Here is a 23,819-nt window from a genome sequence, read left to right as displayed (position 1 = left end):
CTGGAATAGTCGCTTTAATATTGGAAGGACAGGTAGAAGGGAAAAATTGTGTAGGCAGGCCACGTTTGGAATATGTAAAACAAATTGTTAGGGATGTAGGATGTAGAGGGTATACTGAAATGAAACGACTAGCACTAGATAGGGAATCTTGGAGAGCTGCATCAAACCAGTCAAATGACTGAAGACAGAAAAAAAAACAATTCGAATTAGCATAACGACCTTTAAATTTCACTACACATTAAAAAAGAGTTTTGTATTAATTTTAAATACTTTATTTCTATTTAAATGTAGAATATTGTTTATTAAAATCGTATGAGTAAACAGGATAAGCAAATATGTTTCGAGTAATAAATAGTGAAAATAATTTTATTTATTATTAAATTTATAAATTAAATTATTTTAAATTAAATTTTATTATTCTATTTATAAATTAAATTTATTATTTATTTGTCACTATAAACATGTGACAAATGAAACGCCGCATTTACAAAAACAAAATTATATTTAAAAACGACATAAATATTTATAATCTTTATATTTCATCGTTAGAAGTATCCTGATTATTTTAATTAATTAATTCGTTCGTAATTTGTAATTAATTTATTTATCGAATAACTTCATAATTTTTATATAATTATAACCAAGTATATACCTCTAAAAAGAAAGTTTGTTAACTTTGAGTTTACATTCAGGTTATTATTAACTAAATGTTTTAACCAGAATAAAACAATTTAAATAAAAATAATTTCTTAAATAAAATATAAGTGGGAGGTAAGAAAACATTTTATAAAGAAAATACGAAAAAATACTTATAAACTGGATCCAAATCAAAACATCATCGCACGGATGCCCACAATAATTGGAACCAAGACAAAACAGAAAACCTCCTCTTCAAATACATTACAGATTATTTAATGTTAAGGATTATTAATACACAACAATTACAGAATTGTTTTATTAGATAACTACAGAGTGGAAAAATGTTAATGGTCTGTTTATCGACTTTATTTAAGGAAGAAAAAAAAATATATATATATAATAAATATATGAAAAACAAATTTGATTAAGCGAAAGGTCGTTTGAAATTGTGCGCAACAAATCCGCGATTTCATTATGCGTAATGTTCATTATTTTCAATCATATAAAAACAAAAATTACCTTTTATTGTGTAACCACTAACTTAATGACGGTAAAAAAGTGGTGTTAAAAATAAAGAGCAAAAAAAATTACATAAATATTTTTTTATTTTACGCCGAGGTTTATAAACGCTTAGTGATGTAGGTTTGCAAAATATGTTTAAAAAGAATACAAAAATATAATATGTATGTATCCGCTGTTGAACTATATTGGTGGCATTACATCTTTGCTTATGAGATTAAAACATAACATCTCGCTTCAAAATAACGGAAAAATTAAATCGTTCTTATATTATTCCCACATCACCTTTTGCTATCTCTTCAATTTTATTTCATTACTGATTTTTTCTAAACCTGAAGAAAACTAAAGGAAAGATCTTTCTTTTATGAAAAATAACACGACGCAAAAGTGAAAGGTACAAACAATTTTAAAGTACATGCAAATTAAAATAATATTAACTAAAGGTTTTAGTTTATTAATTAAAATATGTTTCTGATAATTAATATTATCTTATTATCTTCGCAATGAAGGCATCTTTGGAAAAAGAGGCTCATTAATTTTCCTAATATATATATATATATATATATATACAGAGTGTTTCTAAAATGGTGAGCTGGTTATACCTTTTCGAATTCTACTTTACTATAAATATTAAAATAAATTAACAAATTTTTCAACTAATTGGTTTTCCTTTTTTGTCTCCACGAGTAAGTAAGTAAAAATCCCTGATTTTTTGTTTTTTGTTTTCTTAAAACGAATTTTTTTATTGTCATAAATTTATTACAATAAATAATAATCCTAGAATTCTTAGAAAATATAAAGACTCAAAAAAACTGATGCAAGGAGGTAATCAAGGACAAGAAAGAACCCAACATAAATTCGGACAAGAATATAGGGGAATGGTCCAGAGTATCAAGAGATTCCAGATTTGTGCAAAGAGAAAGAAAACAAAACCAAACAGCTGATAAAAAAAACAACAAAGCCCATCCTGACCCCGTAGGGGAAGACACCCTTCGTTCCAAGCCCTTATGGACTTTACCAGAGGTCATCTTAGAAACCTCGGCTTTTGACATATTCCAGTCCGCCTCGGCCAGGATGCCACAAGAGACATTCCCTTCGGTGTACTACTAATTAATGAACTCAAAATAATCTTACACAGCTCACCAAGTCTTAAGCAAGACTGAAAATACCTAACTAACAAAAGAATTGAACTACCTACCAAAAAAGCCCAATCCGAGATGATAAGAAAATACTGGAAAGAGAAGAAAAAAATGAAAATAAAAAATAGATTTATACTTAAAAGCAATCCGTAGCAGGCCATAATGAAAAAAAGCATAACATAATTTAAAAAATCCATTTCGGAACGCCGGAAGGCAGAGGTAGATTTCACCGGTGCTAAGTAGAGGATAAAAAAGATTTCCACCTTAAAGTTAAGAAAAACTTCAAATTTACACAATACGACAATGGTTGCATGTGAAAAAAGTTTCACATGATTAGCATACGTCAAGCCCCATCTTCTTACAATTCCAGCAACATTTTGATCATCTCTTGCCGTAAGGGTTGCTCATATCAAAAATTGTTTCAGACAAAAGTTTTAAATCATTTTTAGAGGATTAATTACCACTTCAAACCGATTCGATACTGTGTATTCGAAGTAGTTTAAAGTTCCTACTATTCTTTGGATAAGGACCTAAAACTTATCTAAGAAAATGTTTTTATATCACCAACCAAATCAGGAAAACAGGAGTTTTAAAGACAAAAAATCATACCTCCCTTAATAGGCACAGTATCGAATCGGTTTGAAGTGGTAATTAATCCTCTAAAAATTATTTAAAGCTTTTGTCTGCAACAATTTTTGATATGAGCAACCCTTACGGCAAGAGATGATCAAAATGTTGCTGGACTACTTCGATATTTTACTTAATAAGAAAGTTATATCGATATTTTGTTTTTTCGAAAAAGTCCCCTCTTTCCACCCCCATGGTCCGATTTTGGCCGTTAACAAACTCGACCGAGATTTTGGGACGAGTTATTTTTAAGGAACAATTTGAAAGTGATTTGCGCAAAATTACGGAAGTTATTGTGTTCACAAGAATGTGAAATATATATTATATATATAAACTTTTAAACTGGATGTGAAACGCCAAGATATGTTGAAATTTTTCCGAAGTCTAATCATGGTACCCAATCGGTAGGTTTCTTATGAAATCTACTTAATCGTACAGGTAGATGATAATGATCTCATTCAATGAAATGAATGAATTATTCTGCTACTAATAATGAAACTGCTAATAGATGATAATAAAAATGTTATTTTGATACAATTTTTAAATGTAAATTAAGATTTTTTTAATAATTTAAAATAATTTATCATTTCGCTAAGCCAGTCATCCAATCAAAATTTTACTTGTTCTTTTATAACATTTTCTATGCTATTTTCATTGAGTAGTTTTATTTAAATTTGTCATTAATTTCTAAAATTGTCTACACCAGAAAGTATATATTTAATTTCTTTAATGTGTTTAGCATAATTCGACTTTTGTTTATTGTATTTTTACGATTGCAAAAGTTCCAAAAAGCGATTTTTTAAAGTTTCTTTTTGTCATTCCTATGTAAAACCTTTCAAAATTTTGCTTTCCATATCTTATTTTTATAAGACTGCCCAAAAAGGAGTGTATGTATTTAGGGTGTATGTTTGTTCCACCGTAGTAACTCAACGGCCAAAATGATTTAGATATACGACCTACGACCCCGCGTTGGAATCCTTACGTTATCGAGTGTCATAGGCTATATATATATATATATATATATATATATATAATTATGGCTATATATATATATATATATATATATATATATTGGCTATATATATATATATACAGTGGGGAACAAATTAATCCGAACACAGTATTTTTAACAGAAAATCTTATTTTTAAAAGAAAACTGCAAATCTATGGACACATATACAGAATGGAGAACACCAGACTAACAAAACAAATCTTCACCCTACTAAACACTCACAAGAACAAGATAACTTGGCTTGAAGAAATAGACAATGACCTAGTAAACGATTCAATAGACTCAGACATTTTAAAAGACAGATCAACATTCAGAAAAACATTACAGGAATTACGAGTTTCAGGAGAGAAAAAAACTCATTTGTAGAAGAGGGAGAAAATGGACTCAAGAAGACAAAGAACACCACTCTAGAAAAATGAAAGAAGCATGGGCTAAAGAGTTGATTGAAAGAGTTGAATTCAATTGTTACCGGCAAAGAAACGTGGTTTTCGTATTACACGTCAGAGAGAAAACGGCAGTCAAGTGAATAGCATCATCCTCAACCACCAACCAGACCAACAAAAGTCGAGTCACAGCCATTTGGATGCAAGCTGATGGCCACAGTCTTTTGGGATTGATTTGCCGTACTGCTGTTCGATTTCAATCCACGTGGAACGATTTTAAATGCTGAAGCCTACTGCGAAACTCTACGTAAGTTACGGCTACGTGGGCGGCCGACCGACGGCGTCATCCGCTGCACGATAATGTACGTCCACATGTTGCGGGTCCGACAAGTAATTTACTGAGAACATTTGGATGGGAAATTTACGATCACCCACCATACAGTCCAGACTTAGCTCCTTCTGATTACCATTAGTTTGGGAAATTGAAAGAATTTTTGAGTGGTAAGCGATTTGCGGGTGACGATGAACTTAAAAATGCTTTTAATCAGTGACGGCAGAAGAATACGACGAGACTATATTGAAGCTGGTATATCGCTACGATACATGTCTTAATTCGTATGGCGATTATATAGAAAAGTAGCATAAGGGTATGTAGTTTAAAATAAATAAAAAATGTTTATAAAGTTTTTAGAATAAACTTTTTTTGCAATGAAAAGGTCTTTAATTTAGAGATAACATCTCGTACATTTTTTGTAAAAAATAAAAATGAATTAAAAAACGATCAAAATCTAATTATTTTTCTTTAAATTTCGACTTAATTTTAAAGCACTTAAACCTGTCAAATTAGGAAATTTAATATTTTTAATTAACAATAATAATCGGAAAAATATATGGTCTGAAATAAAACGATGGAATGTAACAATTTTTCATACAGAAAAAGACCAGAGGAACTAAAAATAAACAAAAATTTTATATATGAAAGAGATACATTTAGGAAATCGATCGATGAATCTAAGTTTCAAAAAAAATAACACGTAAAACAAATCTCGAGTGAAGAGAACAAAGAAGAAAAAACAAGCAGAGATAATGAGTAAATTTTAGGAAAAGATAAAAGCCAAATTACGAAAACTGGTTCAAAATATGGCTTGAAAAAAACAAAAATAAAAGTTGTAAAACGGATTATTTAAAATATAAACTTGATCTGCTTGTTATAAATGATGATAAAATCATCGAAACGGAATACGAGTTTTACTTAAACTATAATTTAAACACAACAGAGGTTATATAAGGAAAATGATTACCTAATTAACACTTAAATACATAAAAATAAAAATAACTACAGCTTACTTATCTTGAATTTTCTGTCAAATTTTAAAAAATCGAAATTTAAAAAAATAGAAAAATATTTGGTTTTTAGTCAAGTATTCTTTTCAAACTCCGTTAAGATTTGTTATTAATATTCATTTTTTATTATTATACTGTATTTAACTTTATATTTTTCTAATTCCATTTTTTACTAAACAAATTGCTAGATCGACAAAAAATTCTACTGCATAAAAAAAACTTTTCACAATAAATACAAAGGAGGAAAATCTGATTTTAATTAAAATAAAAAAGGAATGGAAAGAAATAAGGCGAGAGAGCTAAAAAATATGGCTCTCTGAAATGCGGAATATGTATTGTTTTTTAAACCTAAGTTTACAAACTAATTTTCTTGAATCATCGAATGAAAATAATATGAAAATCAGACCATACATCGTTACATTATAACAATCCAGTACTCGACAATGATGAAGATAAAAAAATTCAAAAATATTTTTAAATCGTCTATTTACACAACTTAATTTTTCGTTAAAATTTTTATTGGTAATGTAGGAGAAAAATTGATAAAATAACTATCAGAGGAAATCACTCTATTAATTAAAAAACTATCATCGAAAAAATCGGTCATTCGATGATGTTATAAAGCTTGAACATTTATAGAAAAACTGTAAGAGTCCAATTCAGAGCCTCCTCCTAATTTTTTTTTAAATCATTAAAAAATAAATCACAATAAATAAAGAAATAACGATAAAGTAAAATACAGAAGAAGAAAAACTGTTTCGGTTCATGGTATTAAAATACTCAAACTAAGAAGAAACAGATTTTTAGGGTTACAAAAGTATTAAAAAAAATGAAATAAATAGGTAAATAATTAAGTAATTATAGAATAATTTATAGCTTAATATATAAATAAATATATTAATTGATTTTTATAGACGATAATAATCGATAAACTTTTAAATAATTTTATCTAATCGGTCCGGTATCCATCGCTCAAGCCTTTGCTTTCATGATGATCACCTCCGATTATAAATTGATTTGAATGATAGAATCTATAAAATAATAATAGCAAAACTTACAGTGTATTACTTTTACTTTACGCACATACACACACACCTATACGCACACACGCACACCCGTACGCACACAGATGCATGCAACTATATTTATAACATGCATAATAATTATAACTGTAATTTTTGTATGTTGCTAGTTTATTTTTATTTTGGGCGATTCTGTTTAAAATGTCATAAAAATAAATAAAATCGATATAAAATTACTGACAGTTTTTTTATCTTTTCCACATCACAAAATCATAGAAACGATCTAATTTTATGCACACAACTAGAAAAAAAGATTATTACTAGTATAAATACACTAATAAATAATGGTTGAATAACACAATTCATAACCTTACGTTTTTTTTTTTTTAAATAAAATAACCGCTGAAAGCAAAAAAAAATGCTTTTCTTTAAAAAAGAAAAGCGGTTTATAGATGGCCGAACGGGGTTATATGAAACGTGCGCCGACAAAACGTGCAACGTTCGCCCGCGTGTAAAATGAAAGCTTGACTCCGGGCGTCACAGTCTCCACACTACATCTACTGTAATATCCAACAACCTAACCTTCAAAATAGAAACTGTGAATCCGGCGGCCGCACGCCGGGAAGAATGTCAACGTATATATTGCGGTAGCTAATAATACATACAACAAATGCGGCGACCAAGGGTTCTTGCCCCTCAAGGAATCGAATACCGCACAATGCTTACTTCATAAAAACGCATACGTTCTTCTGTACGTTAATGAAAATAAACCTTATTAAACGTAAACCACTTTTAAAAAGCGCATTTAAATTGCAACTGCGCTGTTTAAAATTTAAATAAAATAAGAATATTTAGAACAGGCAAAGCTAAAAATATTAGTCATGTAAATTATAATTATTATGTATAAAATTAAAAAAAAAAATCTATTAAACTAGTTCAATACCAGTCATCCATCGCTGCATGTTGCGCCGTGACACTTGGTGAATAATAATAAATAAAAAATAGCATAATCTTTTGAGAGAAAACCATTTATCATGTGAATATTAAATTGAATATTAAATATTAATTTAATATTAAATATTATATTAGCAGATTCTTCAAATCTGCTAAGAAAATTATCACTAGGATGGATTAGGGCGAGCACTTTATTCCCCCTTCAAAACACTCTCGATTAATATGATGGAATAATTAGATATTCATTTAATGTACTTCTCTTTAAAACGCGTTCTACTTTTAGTTCATTTGTCTAAAAAAAAAAAAATAAATAAAATCTAAGTTGACATATTGTAAAGTAACGACAAGTACATTATTTTATGACAAGACCACAAAAATTGGATTCATCATTTATCGTATGTTCAAAATCGTTTTAAACGTACGATGAGAGCCGATGAGGCTGCCAAGAGAGCTGCAATAAATGGCATCCGACTACAATCGACATGTGAGAGAGAGAGACTTCATGAGATTAGTCCGTATAAAACTGTGGACTCAGTGGAATAGATTCTGACTGCTGAGTCCTCACGCGGCATTAAATAACATCCGGGAGAATGTGCTCGAGAAATCTCTTTCCCCGAGCAACAGAAGAGACCAAGACATTTTAACTCGGCTAAGGATTGGCCATACCAGGCTTACCACGCTCATATATTTGGCTCTCCTCACAAGATCTGTGAGGCTTGCAAGGTCAAATGGTCCGTGCACTATCTGCTCTTTGATTGCCCAATCTTTGGAACCATCCGACAAAAATTAGACCTGGGTTCAGATATGAAATTTCTACTAAATCTGAAAGAAGGTATAAAACGTCTGTTGCGGTTCCTCTCCTACAGTGGAATGAAGAATACATTTTAGTGGTGTTTGTCTGATTTAAGTATTTTAATTTCTATTCTAAGTCCTACGCAAGAACTATCGCATGAAAATAAACAAGAACAAAACAAAAGTAATGAAATGTAGTAGAAATAACAAAGATGGACCACTGAATGTGAAAATAGGAGGAGAAAAGATTATGGAGGTAGAAGAATTTTGTTATTTGGGAAGTAGAATTACTAAAGATGTACGAAGCAGGAGCGATATAAAATGCCGAATAGCACAGGCGAAACGAGCCTTCAGTAAGAAATATAAATTGTTTACATCAAAAATTAATTTAAATGTCAGGAAAATATTTTTGAAAGTATATGTTTGGAGTGTCGCTTTATATGGAAGTGAAACTTGGACGATCGGACTATCTGAGAAGAAAAGATTAGAAGCTTTTGAAATGCGGTGCTATAGGAGAATGTTAAAAATCAGATGGATGGATAAAGTGACAAATGAAGAGGTATTGCGACAAATAGAAGAAGAAAGAAGCATTTGGAAAAATATAGTTAAAAGAAGAGACAGACTTATAGGCCACATACTAAGGCATCCTGGAATAGTCGCTTTTATATTGGAAGGACAAGGTAGAAGGAAAAAATTGTGTAGGCAGGCCACGTTTGGAATATGTAAAACAAATTGTTAGGGATGTAGGATGTAGAGGGTATACTGAAATGAAACGACTAGCACTAGATAGGGAATCTTGGAGAGCTGCATCAAACCAGTCAAATGACTGAAGACAAAAAAAATCTCTATTTGTTGTTGTTACTTGTCTATTTATTTATTCTTTGTTGTTTATGATCATGTAGTGTTACTTTAGTCGCTAATGACTGTAATTTTTGATGCGACTGTATATAAAAGCATAGTTTTTTTTTTTTAATTTTTTAACTTATTTTAATTTATTCAATTACAGTGCTTAATAACCCACCGAGTTTGATCTAGTGGTAAACTCGTCATCACAAATCAGCTGATTTCGAAGTCAAAGTTCTCAGGTTCAAATCCTGGTAAAGGTAGTTGTTTTTTTACGGATTTGGATATTAGAACGTAGATACCGGTATTCTTTGGTGGTTGAAATTCATTTAACCATACGTCTCAGGAATGGGCGGCCTGTAGTCTATCAAGACTATACATTCACCGGAGTTACACATTTACACAGTTACACTCACCGGTAATCTTGATGATTGGCTAAATGACCTTAATTGTTGATGCGACTATAAATAAAAATAGTAATAATTATTAATTAAAAATAATTTATGTTTAACTCTCTTAGATATTCCAGATATTTTAAATAAAAAATTAAGTTGTATATAAAAAAATTAATTCTATTCTAGAGATACTGAAGTTTTTTATATACTGTATCGAAATTTTATCTGAAAATGTGTTTCAGTAATTGAGCAAAAATTATGTTAAAGAGAAGAAGTTTTAAAAAAAGGATCAACCGTGCATTTTTTCTTTTCCAGCTGTTACAGAATACATTTTATTATTTTCACAAAAATTAGCCTTTCCCCGATTTTTACTTCCTTGTACGAAGTAAAGGAAGTATTATGATCGCGAAAAATTTCGGTTTCCAGATTTTAACGGAAATATCCATTATGACTAATTTCGGCGTGACTTCTGTCCGTATGTGTATGTATCTCGCATAACTCAAAAAAAATTAACCGTAGGATGTTGGAATTTTGGATTTAAGACTGTTATAACATCTAGTTGTGCACCTATCCTTTTGATTGAAATCGACTGAAAAATCGATTGAAATCGTCCAAAAAAAGCCCAAAATAAAAAAATATATTTTGGACTTTTTCTTAACTGCAGTAATAAACCCTCATTGAGAGCTTTAAAACGATATATCATAAGTGGTACTTATTTCATTGGTTCCAGAGTTATAGCCAAATAAAAGTTTAATTAATGAAATATTTGGTTCTTACGGGAAGGCACATCGGTTCGCATCAGACTTCACCTCCTTTTTTTTGTAACTTTTTTTAAAAATTTAATTATACTGATTTATTAATAATGATTAACTTCTCATCGTAAAAATAATTTACGATGAAGGGGTAATGAATTATTATGTAATTTTAATTACATAATAATTCAATAAAAAATGAAATAATAGAAATTTTTAATGAAATAAAATTTTATGTACTTTTATTTTTTTTTAAATGTGTAAATGTAATTTAATAGGCATACAAAAAATTCCACATCAGATTTTTTTCAAATTCCTCCCTTTTCTCGACTACAAAAATGCTTAAAGTTTTTTGTATATATTTATCAAATACGTGTTGGTATCTATTTACCTTTATATATTAGCACCAATTTAACCCATAATCATAAAATCTGTCACGGTACGTTGCGTATTAGTGAAAATATTTTGAAAAATCGAATGAACGGATGGCAAAGATTTGAGCAGATACTACAGATGGGAAGTTAATTGGAGTTGTGAAAGTTACACTCGTGTATGCTATTTAATTGCTTTAAAAGATTATACGTTCAAAAATTCCTCTTGAAAAATGCCGCTAACAAAAAATAGTTTTTCACAATTTTATATTTTTTTACCATTTCAAACTGTCGATTTTTTTCCTCTTTATGCGGTGTTAGTTGAATAAAAGTTTTTTAATACACTAAGAGTCAAAAGGATTGAAATAACTTTTTGTTCTATCTTAGAGTAAAGGTCATTCTTTTAATTTTTCATTTAGGTATTCCAAAAAATTTTAATTAAGGAATTTTTTCTACGTTTTACACATGTTTCAGACTTTGAAAATATGCCCAGATTGGATTTTTTGCTAATTGATTTAAAAAATCTTTATAAAACTTTTGTAAACTATAAATTAACGTAAATAAAAACGGAGAATAAGTAAACAAATAAAAATTATCATTTTCAACAATATTACAGGAAGAAGGGCTAAATTTTAAGTCAGGAAACTTCGCCAACACAGTCGACAATATTTTTTATTTTTTTTTTTATTTTACTTTACTTAAGAATTAGTTAAAGGAATGTACAACCGTTCCAAAACATATTAAAAAATTATAAAAATTCTTTGTATCAAATTGAAACCCAAACATACAGACGTTTACGCACACACATACAAACAAAAATAGTATTTCTCACCGACAGAATTCACGTTCTATTTTAAATACATAACAATGCGGTGACTCAATGTTGATACGGCGCGACGAGGATGGGTACAAGTGGAGAAGAATCTAGAGGGGGAATAACTTTAAGATGAATGTAGGTCGAGAAATGTGGGATCTGCAAATCTGTGCGTCATTATTTTGGCAGTGATATTTTGGAAGCAACGACTCGAGTGCATCATAATAGCTGAGCAAAATATCCTAATATTTTGCTTACCTTATTGAACTAAATAATTACTATATTTTATATTAATTATTATGCATGACGCAAATTAATAGATTCGTAATTAAATAAAGTTTTTAAATGAAATTCTGCTTGTAAAATAATTAGAGCTTCAATGAACTTTATTATTGGATAATATTTTTGTATATTCTACTAATTAAAGACAATGTATGTATTTCTTGACAGAAGGAGTATACTATCTTAATTTGTTGTTGCTTACACTATCTGTCATAATCGTTCTTTCGTCGGTACGCATTAAAAAAATTGATACAAAAAAGTCCGAGTTGCTTTCTCTATAATTAACGATGTTTACTATACAGCTAGCCCTTATGGTGAACAGAAAAAAGATGTGAGTTACAGAAGTGAATGTCTTCTGCATTTCGGTGGGCTTGACGAGGTGATATGCAAACGTACATTTGGATGGGTCAAAAGATAACGGAAAACCACTTCAATCTTCACTTTCCTTTGTAAATCTGGCACGGAACTGTAATTATCTTGAGAATGGTTTTGCCAGTTTGAAAAGTGTCTTATTTCTCATAGTATTTAATATACGTACAAAATTTTAAGACAGGATCTTTTTTTTAGTTTTATATTTTATTTTTCAGAAAGAATCATTCGATAAGTTCATAAAGAAATTGTAACTAAACATTTTTAAATTAAAGGAAAAAATGTGGAGATATTTTAGTTTGAAAATTATTGCAGAGGACTTAATTTATAGAGTTCAATTAAAAAGGAAAATCCTATAAACTACAGATTGTTTCAAAAAGGCTTATACAACCGAATAATGACAATATATATTTGAACTGTTTTCATAATATAGGACTGAAATTACAAAAATACCAAGTCCACATCGATTTAATTTCACAATATATATTGCAAGTGATTTTCAAAACCTTATATGCATTTTTTACCGGTGTAATGACATTTGAGACTACTTTTCCTATTAATGTTCAATAATGTTTCAAATGTCACTTCCAGATACTAATTATCATTTTTTCACGTGTATGAGGATTTTTCAGAGATCAATCGACGAACAAAAAATTCTTGTAATGTGGATATATTTCATTAGCAATAGACAGATAGCGTCATCTTGCTGAACCAAATATCCTTTTTTTTACCTCTGGGACTACCGTTATGTATTGCTTCAGAGGATGAGATGAATGATTTGTAGCCTGTGTGAAAATGCCATGTCTGACCGGGATTCGAAGCCGGGACCTCCGGATGAAAGACCGAGATGCTACCACTCTCGCCACGGATGCCGACGAACCCAATATCCTAGTTCGTTATTCTCAAAGACTACAGTAAACTATGGGATAAGTCACGATAAAATTCACTATTACATTACAGAAGAAAAATTATACCTCTTGAATAGTAAAAGGATTTTCACCGTTCCTTATTCCGCTGTTTTTACTATTCTAAGGCCCGTACATATGAAACCAGACGTTATCGTTAAAACAAGTACGATCCAGCATCCCGATCTCACTTTCATCAACAAAAAATCAATGTCAGTACTGTAAAATATTTTACAGTAGGTTCTTTCAGTTCATGACAATAATTTATGGAAATTTAACTCCAAAATTAGCCTAGAAAGTGCACTAATTGTTTACAATCAAATTTCAAAGAAAACCTACGATACAGGTTTTCTGCGGTTAATAGAAACTCAAATATTGTTGACTTATTGGAACCTGCATAATAAGGGAATTTCAGCATTAAGTCGTCCTAAACAGTTTAAAAATTTATACTCTAAATTATTTTGTAAAATAAAAGTATACGCTAATCTACCTTAACTGAAACAACATACAGGATTGATTGTATACCGAAACTACACTGGTCTTATGATATAGTTATTTGAACTACTACGTTTAGCTAACCTTGAGAAACAGTACTTCCATCTAACGAATAAAGTACCTGTCGTAAAATTTACCCGTGTGCAAGTTATACGACCTCATTCTAAAGGTTGCGTCCTTTTATGTAATATTTAAAAGGATGTCATGCAAAACGGAAAAATAAATCTGGCTTCAGAACCACTATCTCGTAAGTGAATTTTAATAAAAATGTTTTAGAAAGTGTATCACGAAGTTCTATCGGGACTTTCATAACTTTTTCTTCTCGTAAAAATAATAGAAAAATTTCATATAAACATATGTCCTAAAATGCTTTCTTTGCGAGTTACAACAAGTGAAAGATTTCGCTCGGATTCAGCTATTCCGGTGAAATGAGGTCGTACTGAAATTTTTAGGACGTTAATTAAGACGCAGAATTAGTGATTCTTATGGTTTTTGAACTGAAAACCGAATAAAATAGGTCCCAGGATCGTATCTAGAGTAGTTTTTGAGAAATCTGGGATGAAAACTAATAAACTGGGGTAAAACCCCCTGTTTTTTATGTTTGACGTACAATAACTTTGTTAAATGGGTAATAAATACAAAATTTTTAAACATAACTTTTAAAGAATTTAATTCTGAAAAAAGTTAGAAAGATATGAATTCTATTTAGAATAAGTAAATTACTACATTTGTCAGCAAAGTCCTTACTTAATGTTAACAAAAGCCAAATTTTTTTTTGATGATGTAAAAAATCTGTAAAAACAAGATTTACTGTTAAAAATTAAAAAACAAAAGTGGAAACTACTCAACAATTGTAAAATAAAAATTACTTAGATAATATTTTTTTTATTAATGAGAGAAATACAATAAATTGTTTGAAAGGTTTTTATTTCAAAGTTAGCAATAAAATAACAACAGCTGATCAACAACACGCGATACTGTATTAGTGTTCCTCTAGCGTTGAGACGCAAAGTATACTTTCAGCACGATGGCACGCCTTCCCCACTTCTCATGTGCCGTTACCACTCACTTAAATCATTTCACTGAAAAATGGATTGGTCGGGAAAGCCCACATTCCTGGTCACCAAAATCGCCTGATCTAACATCATTAGATTTTTGCGTTTGTGGATGTATGAAAAGTACTATGTACAAAATAAAAATACATTTTCGTGAGGAAATAGTTGTCTGCATTATGTATGTGGCTGAGCGACTTAAGGACTATCCTGAAGAACTAAAAAGAGCAACAAAAAAATACAGTACAGAAACGCGCCAAGATATCTGTTGAAAATGGCGGGTTCATTTTTTAATATTTATTATAAACTGTTACGTGTAAGGTACTTCGGTCTTCGTACTATTTCTAAATAAAATTCGAATTTTTCCGACTTTTCTTTCTTTTATTCTTAAGCTTATCTTATACCATTTTGTTCAGAATTAAATTCTATGTGATTTTTGTTTAAAAGTTTTATTAGTGTATAACCCATTTAACCAAGTTATTGTACATAAAATATAAAAAAAGGGTTTTTTACCATAATCTCTTGGTCAACTCCAGATTTTTCAAAAGCCACAGCAGGTACGGTTCTGGAACTTATTTTATTCTATTTTTCAGGTCAAAAACCGTAAGAAATCGCTAAAATCTATTCCTTAATTAACGTCCTAAAAATATCAGTACGTCCTTATTTCACCGGGGACAGCAGAAAACCGAGCAAAATTTTTCACCAGCTGTAACTGGCAAACGAAGCATTTTACGACATACGTTTACATGAACTTTTCCAATACTTTCACGAGTAGAATAGCTTATGTAAGTCCCAAGAAAACTTCGTGATACACTACGTGTATGGTTTGTTTTAAAATTTGTTCTATTTTGAGTTAATCTCATTTATTATTTGGGAAATTTACACAGTAGTTAATAAAGCAAAAAATTATTTGTTGATTGAAGTATTTTTCAAGATCATCGTTTTTAAAACTAAGTAGAAGTGAAATTTCCAACATAAATTACAGCCGTCCTGAGTAATTTCTTCTTTTTTTTTAAGTAATTAAGATTAGTTTCGGCTTTCGGCATTTTAGTACAAGGCCTCAGGAATAAAGAAAAAGATTGTAAATTTTTAAATTTAAATTGTTGAGTTTCAATAATTAAACAGAAATTTATTAATTGTTCTCTATACACAGCTTATAAAAAACGGTTTATTCTTTTTTATCTTATGTTAATAAGGGAACAGAAGAGATCTGGAAGAAATTTAGTGTTTATAAAGAATATCCCGTAACTACAAAAAAACGACGTTAACTATAATTTTTTGGCTCGCTGATTCAGGAAAACATTCACAGAATATAAATTCGAATGACTCATGCGAGACGTTAATATACTAAAACAATTACACGCTAATTTTAGTCTACTCATTTGTTTTTCTCATTCATAACTACTGTTTTGTTTGTCTATGTAAATGTTATGAGTTATTGTCTATATTAAGTTACTTCGGTACCTCAATTTGTAGACTATTCATACTGAACGTAGTGAAGTAGGTTACTATTAGCAGAATATACTGAAGATTCCAGATCAGTATTTTTTCATTAGTCAACACTCTATATTTTTACTAATGTACAAACAAAATCTTACATAGGAATCATTGTATTAAAAAACAGCCTTAGGCAACTGCTTATAACAAATATTTGATAATACAAATGATTTTATCGCATCAGTGTATCCGAAATCCTACAATAATCAACGGTTTGCTGCGTCTTAAAGTAGATCCTTGTCGTTATTCTTCTTCTTATTATTATTATCATCAACCCTCATCAAAAGTATTATCTCCATTATTATTCGTAAGTAGTTCGGAAAGTTCTAGGCCGGGCAAAGAAAACGCAGAATTTTTTTTTTATTTTTTAACGTTTTTCAACCTTGCAATTCGATACATATAAACCAGCGACTATTTAATACCTTCATTATAATAATATTTATCCAACTCTGCAAAATAAACTGTTATCTCAGCTTTGACCTCATCATTTGAAATGAATCTTTGTCCAGCGAGCCATTTCTTTAGGTTTAAGAAAAAAGAAGTAATCGCTGGAAGCAAAATTTGGAAAAACGACCCATGTAGAAGCACTTCGAAGCGTAGGTCATGAAGTTTTGTTCAATAGTGAAGTGTAGTACTCCTCAGTGATGTTCCTATCTTTTTCCAAACAGTCTACGAACACCACACTACAGAATTTCAAAAAAAAAACTGTAGTCATGATTTTTTCTGCAGACGCAATTTTCTAGCTGCTTGTTTGTGGACTCTTTCTGTGGTGGACTTTCCCTACCACCTACCCACTGTTTGGTCTCTGGCGTGTAATGTCTATGTTTCATCTACTGTTATAAAGCGTCGAAGAAACTTAACGGAATCGCGTTTAAAAAGTCTAAACACCAATGAAAGTTGCTCAGTTAAAGGCGGTTTTTGCCGACTATTAACAAACGCGGAATCCAACGAAGAAAAGCTTTTTCATGCTCAAAACACTGTGTTAAGTGTAGTGGTGACAAAGACGGGGTTTCTATTACAGGTTTGTAGATTTTTTTACGATTTCGTCGGTCGTAGTGGTTTTTGGGCGTCCCGAACCTTCATCACCTTGAATGCGCATACAACCACCTTTAAATTCAACAGCCCACTTTTTTACCGTCGAAAATGAAGGAAAATAATCCTTTAAAGTGGAATATAACCTCCGTCGGTGTTAAACTTTTTAAAACAAAGTATTTTATTACAGCTCGAATTTTAATTTTATACTCCTTTCAGAAAATTTCAAAACTTGTTTGTTCTACTCAATCGCCACAAACAAAGCAACTAGACACAGTCTGAAATTTCGCAACACGCCATCTAAAGGATCATACTAGATAAATATTATAGTCATTTCGTAGGCCTGCGATATATTTGTGTCAAGCCGACAACTTTCCGAACGACCTTGGTATTATAAATATTGTTAAACGTACCAAAAAAAAATTAATGATCTCCTCAGAAATGCTGAGAATAAAAAATACTATACGTTATCAAACACGTCCAATTTAAAATTTGATAAATTAACTAAATTTTCTATACTTTTTTCCTAAATTATTAATAAACGTTTAATTTTTTTTTTATATTATTATTAATAAAACAAAATGTAATGCGTACAAACATTTTCAGAGAAGAAAACTGTTTGTAAACGGATACATATCTTTTTTATTTAATGTTCAATAATAATATAATATACGTTTATTAGGTAATATCAGCACCTAAGTACAAATTGTAAAATTTTACACAAAAAAAGTATTCTATTCATTAAGACAAACTGTAAGACAGATATTGAACGCAAAGCTAGTTTTATTTACATAATAGGTTAAACGATAGAATAATCCAAGCTTTTTCCTGTTAAGTGACCTTCAGATACAATTTAAAAATCAAAAATGTTATCTCTGCATATAATAATAAATTTAATGTAACAACAGCTACACTATGAGTTTATTCATACCTGTATTTGTTATTATATTTATTATTGTTATTATTATTAATTAATAATGTTGAACAAAAGAGTGAAACTGACACCTATCTAGTAACAATAATAATAACATTTATTTAGCTATTCCACTTCTTTAACCGGTTTATTTATTACCTAATCTAGATTTTATGCTACGATAAATATCTTAAATTTTCCTTATAGTAAGCTATTAAAAAAAATAACAAAAAACTTGACAACAAATGTACGTGCGCACATCCGCAAAATAAAAAACAATACGTAGAACTTAATGTTTACACATTAATATTATTTAGGCATGTTTACAAAAATTAAAAAAGTAAATAAATAAAATAAACAAAATGAAAAAAAAGTGGAACAGAGGAAAACATACAATGTTAATCGATTTCCCTGACATTTACATAAATCTTAATAACCACGCCCCAACACAATAATAACGCATAAAATTATACCTTAACCTTAATTACTATCGCAAATCATATTATAAACCGATTTATTTAACTTGAAAACTGTATAAAAATAAAAAAAAAAAACTTCAACCATGACTGTCAACTTCAACCACAATTAACTATAGTCTAGCAAGATATTGTTAATTCACTGATATCATTTAGGTTTGTCAACATTAGGTTACAAAAAAAAAACAACTATAAATTAAACAAAAACATGTATTTTCATCGCTTCAGATTCAGATGCAAAAAAAATTAAAAGTATATTTTTAAAAAGTTGGTTACGATACTTGTTGAGCAATCCCAAAATTTATATAAAACTTAAAACTATCCCTTATTTCTAAAGTAAGTACCGTTTTGTTATTAAAGCATGAAAGAGCATACTTTAAAACTACTTTTTTTTACATAATTTCTACCATTCCTAAGGTACTTTACATATCTTTACTTTATCTTTACATGTACTTTACAGTTTTTTATTCCTTCCTCAAACAGCGACGCTACCAGTGAAGATAAACACTGTTATTAGTTCATTTTCGCGTCAGTACTGTCATCGTACTGACGCGAAAGGGATCACTTGTGCTTGAGAAGTGTACTTACTCGGCGCCTAGTCAAGACTACAAGGGGATGCTTCAATTGCCCCCAGTTAAATGGTTCAACCAGATTTTGAGTTTTACCATCAACAAGCGGAAGAGCACTTTCCGGAAGCGACAAAACCCCACGACCGCGTAGCATTTCTTCTTGTTTTGGATTGCACGGCATCTCCTGTTGTTTTTTTTTTTTTTTTTGTGTTGGGGAAAATAAAAAATAAAATGACACACAGCTCGTATTTTCCAAAAGAAATTGGACTTTGGAATGGAATGCAAAGTTGGCGGGAGTTTGTTTCTACCTACAAATCGCAGAACCTGAACAGAGTCCCTTGCTGCTGGATGATTCTAATCGGGCGTGTTTTTTTAAAAGGTTTATTTTTAAATGGCGAGTCTAATTTTTCAAGTTTTGTTTATTATTTAGTATTTTAAGGACGGATTTAATTGCATTCCAATCCGTTGTTAGACCAGCTTTATCGAACCCATTTTATGGGCCGACCGCGGAAGGCTAGGCTTATGAAACCTGTCCTCCCGACGTAATTCCCCTTCAGACCGTCCACTGAAGTCCTTTCGGTGCTAACGCTTCATAGGCTAGCAGGAATACGCCACAACGGGGCACTAACTATCAGGAGGGAGCAATGCGACCCCTACTCCGGAGGAGTCGCAATTGCTGGTTTATTTTAATTAACTTGTAAGTGTTAAAGGAGAGGTTGTGTAGAAGTTCTTCATCCACTTCTGTTATGGCTGCCTTTCAGGACGCATCTCTGCTGGGCTCTGTTCCGGACTCCAGTCCGTGATGTTGGGACGAGTAGAGGGTCTTCCTTCTTCTTCATCTTCTTTTTCTCCCTCTTCTTCTTCCGATGACCTCTTCATTCTTCTTTAGCCTGCACTTTCCGAGAATTGGTAGTAACCGAAGTTACATACCGTTAACCTTAAAATTCCCGAGGTCCCGAAGGGCTGAACGGGGGAAATTGGACTTTAATTAGAGAAAAAACAATTTAACCTTTTCTTAAATCATAACCTTAGAAAATTGAACGAAATTATGAAATAAACATAAATTAATTCTATACAGAAATTATACAAGAAATATCAGCTGAATCAACATATCAGTTATAATAATACATGACAAATACATAAAAATACATATTTCAAATAATCATTTTGAAAATCTACAATTAACAAAGCCTCAAAACAAAAGAACAAAACACCTTTTTTACAATTATTTACTTATTAACATAACATAAATGAATATAGTGTAAATGGAAAGCTGTTGCATTACTGACATATTCTGTAATAATGAAAAATAGCAATGAACAAATGTCATTTGAAAAATAACTTACAATAATAACTTAGAAAAATAAACTACAATAATTCCAGTATAAAAAAGAGTTAATTACAATGTAATCAAATTGTAATAAGTAATCATATAAATAGAGTTCATTTTAGTAAGTAAGCTATCTTGAAAATATTTGAGTTTCTTAGCCATTCTCATGTTAATGACTTCTTTTTTCTAATTTGTAAAAAATAGTATAATACTTGATTGAGCAAAACAATATTTAACATCGATTAAAATTATTAATAACAGCAAGAATCTAACACATTGAAATTATGTGAAATATAAGAAGTTTGAATAACAAATTTTAGTACTTAAAAATAAACAAAGAAATAAAATTATAAATAATTATTGTCGAATGAGTATAATTGTCTCAATGAAATTGTTATTTTCCAAATGAAATCAGAAGTTTGTGCAGTTATATGAGTCAATGAGATACAATAGAAAGCATTCTTGAAAGTTGCTAAAATGTATATGAAATATTATCAACCAACACATTCATATCCATGAATGTTTGTGTCACACATATGTTTTCTATAATTCTGAGGTAGTATTTAATTACAAGTAGATTTGATAATAACGATAGTTGGCATTTAATAACACATAAAATGTGCTACACATGAAAAATGTTAACATAACCTTTAACTAAGCCACCTTGCGTGACTATACTTTGAATGAAGAAAATGTTGTATAAGACAATCTTGAATATCAAACACAAAATGTACGATAAATTGAGTATTTCACTGATTTTACTAAAAACATAACTGTTTAATATAATAAATAATGAATAATTTGAACTTGCCTTAATTACACATAAATATTTGCAAAAGATGAACTCGGGAATGAAAGTACACATGAATACATACAGTTAATCCTAGGCGTAGTCTGCAATGGCGTATCAAAAATACAGAGGTGAAACGTTGTTGAGAAATTGAGAAATACGGAGCGTCTCAGATTTGTAGTAACGAGATTGGAGAGATTCTGCATCAATAAACTTGGCTGGATTGTAGCAACTGAACCACTATTAACAGAGACGTGATCAACTGAATTTGAAGATTAACTTAACAAAGAAACGAGACAAAACAAAACATAGAGATCGGTGAAATCACGAAACACTGACGGGTAGAACTTGAGAATATTTCGACAGAGAAATACCACAACGTTTATGAGAGTATGAAGACGACGACGAAAGTATTTAAACATTATACGGGAGAGACAATTGCAAGATGGTTTGTAGGAACCGAACCACTTTCAACACTAGTGGATATCTACGGAAATTGAAGAGTAACTTATCAGAAAAACGAACATAGAAAACTGTGAAATCACGAAAACACTGACGAGTAGAACTAGACGATTTAACGAACTAGTATTAACACACAAAGCGAGAGAGAAAAAAACGCACGCTGGTCCTCCAGGCTGGAGGACCAGCTGTTGTGCATCCGAACAACTTGAAAATCAGAACTAGAATGCTAAAGGTGGCGTGGTGGAAGTAGGGGAAACGAACAAACTAGGCAGTGGACAGGAGAGAGTGTGTGTAAAAGACAAGAGATGTGTGCATGTATTAGTATGGTAACGAAAGAAAAAGGGTGTGTGTGAAGGCAGTAAATAATGCGTGACATGAACACGCGGTCACTATTAAGATGACAAAAACAGACAGTCTGGCCGGCGCCAGAAGTGTCGAAAACGAAAACAAAAACCAAAGCAAGCCTATTAAGAGTACACAAATGACAAGCCCAAACAAAAGGGAGCAATAAATTTACCAAGCCTGTAACAAACAACAAGACCCAATCCTAGCTTTGAATTCATTGGAAATAACGCAACTTTACGCAATGGCGTAAACATGGTGGTTTTGAACTTCTTTTCAAAGAAGTTATGTGTCGCCATTCCATAGACTACTGCTTGAATTCTGCGGTGTTATGAAAGACCAAAGTCTCATTACCAGAAATTATTTAGCTAAAATTATTGTGAACTTCATGTTCATATCGATTAAGAAAAGACAGCAGAGTAATCGCTCGGTTTTGGAACCTCCTTCAACTTTTTCGGCACTTAACGAGTGTAAAGTTTCTGATAACCTAGATTTTGTACTACGATTTCATGCTCAACTATTCGTGGAATTTCAGGGAACTCAATACATACCGAACAAATGGTAAACCGTCGAATTTCTTTAATCTATTTATCGACTCGAGAAACCGAATCATTGTTGAGAGTGCCCTTCCTTTGTTAGTCATGCACATTACTGTGACCTCCACCCACTTTCTAACCGTTCTGTCTCTCATTATATTTTCACTGTAAGCTTCACTAATTTGCCAAGAATATCAGGTAGTTTGACATTTCTATTCTTCAAAAATCAGATAATCGTTTTAATTTCGCAATCGGCAGGATTCTCGATCGATTTGAATATTTTATACTAGGTTTAATACAAATTTACCACTGCATGTAATCGCATCTATCCAAAGCCAACGAATGCGAGAATGCGGCGCGTAAGCTAAGAGTTGCGATCGCAGCTCTGCAGCGGGATAGAAGGAACGGAACTTACTTTCTGGATATGTCTCATATACGCAGCATACCTCATAAAGAAACGGAATAATTTCAGTATATTCTCTACTGGTGAAAGTAAAGAAACAAAAAAATTATAACATACAGCTAGGAATCCTTTGTATTTGAGTCACAGTTACGATTAATTTTGTCTGATTTCTGCTTAAAAGGTAGTACAAGGCTATCCTCAATTCTTAGGAGACAAATTATAGGACAAAACTGGTGATTGTACATTCGTCTGGCCTGGAAAGATGTAACCTGCAAAACCATATATAAGTAGTTAACGTATATTGTAAACGTATACAATTGTTAACATAAATTAGGCCAAATCGAAAATCATACTTTTTTTTTATTTTAGAAATAGATTTACTTTACTTTGTAGCAAAAATATCAAGAGAAAATTTTGATAATTTTAAATCAAACCATAAGTATTACTAATATTTAAAAAAGCTTGCAAAAACAAATTAACTACTCAAAATAAATAAAAAAATAAAATAAAATATCAAACAATTAGACAATTAAAAGTTAAGTTAATCTTAAAAATAAAACTACATTCAAACTGATTTAAAAACTCAACTGAGAATTTTTTTTTATTAAGTTGGCAATAATAGTTGCTCAACAGTTAAAATTTGAATTCTATTTGTAAACTTACAAAGCCCAAACCAAATTTAAAAAATGTATTTTTAATTGTCAAATTGATACTGGAACATGTTTATCAATTTTTGTTTATCAATTTTGTAATGAGAGTG

General features: G+C 30.7%; 1 protein-coding gene across 4 annotated transcripts in view; it reads right to left on the bottom strand.

The window, feature by feature from the left end:
- The window catches only part of LOC142325538 (uncharacterized), a 344,160-nt gene that overhangs the window by 293,368 nt on the left and 26,973 nt on the right, over positions 1-23,819 (bottom strand). Inside the window, exon 1 of one of the 4 annotated variants that reach the window (XM_075367409.1) lies at positions 7,060-7,283. The exons of the other annotated variants lie outside the window; for them this stretch is intronic. The gene's annotated coding sequence lies outside the window, so the exon portion shown is untranslated. Of the gene's footprint in view, positions 1-7,059; positions 7,284-23,819 lie in introns of those variants that run through there. 4 annotated transcript variants of the gene reach the window in all.

Source organism: Lycorma delicatula, chromosome 5 (genome assembly GCF_047948215.1).
Source record: "Lycorma delicatula isolate Av1 chromosome 5, ASM4794821v1, whole genome shotgun sequence".
Classification (NCBI taxonomy): domain Eukaryota; kingdom Metazoa; phylum Arthropoda; class Insecta; order Hemiptera; family Fulgoridae; genus Lycorma; species Lycorma delicatula.
The sequence above is the reverse complement of the archived record's forward strand: the minus strand, read 5'-3'. Positions and strand labels throughout refer to the sequence as shown.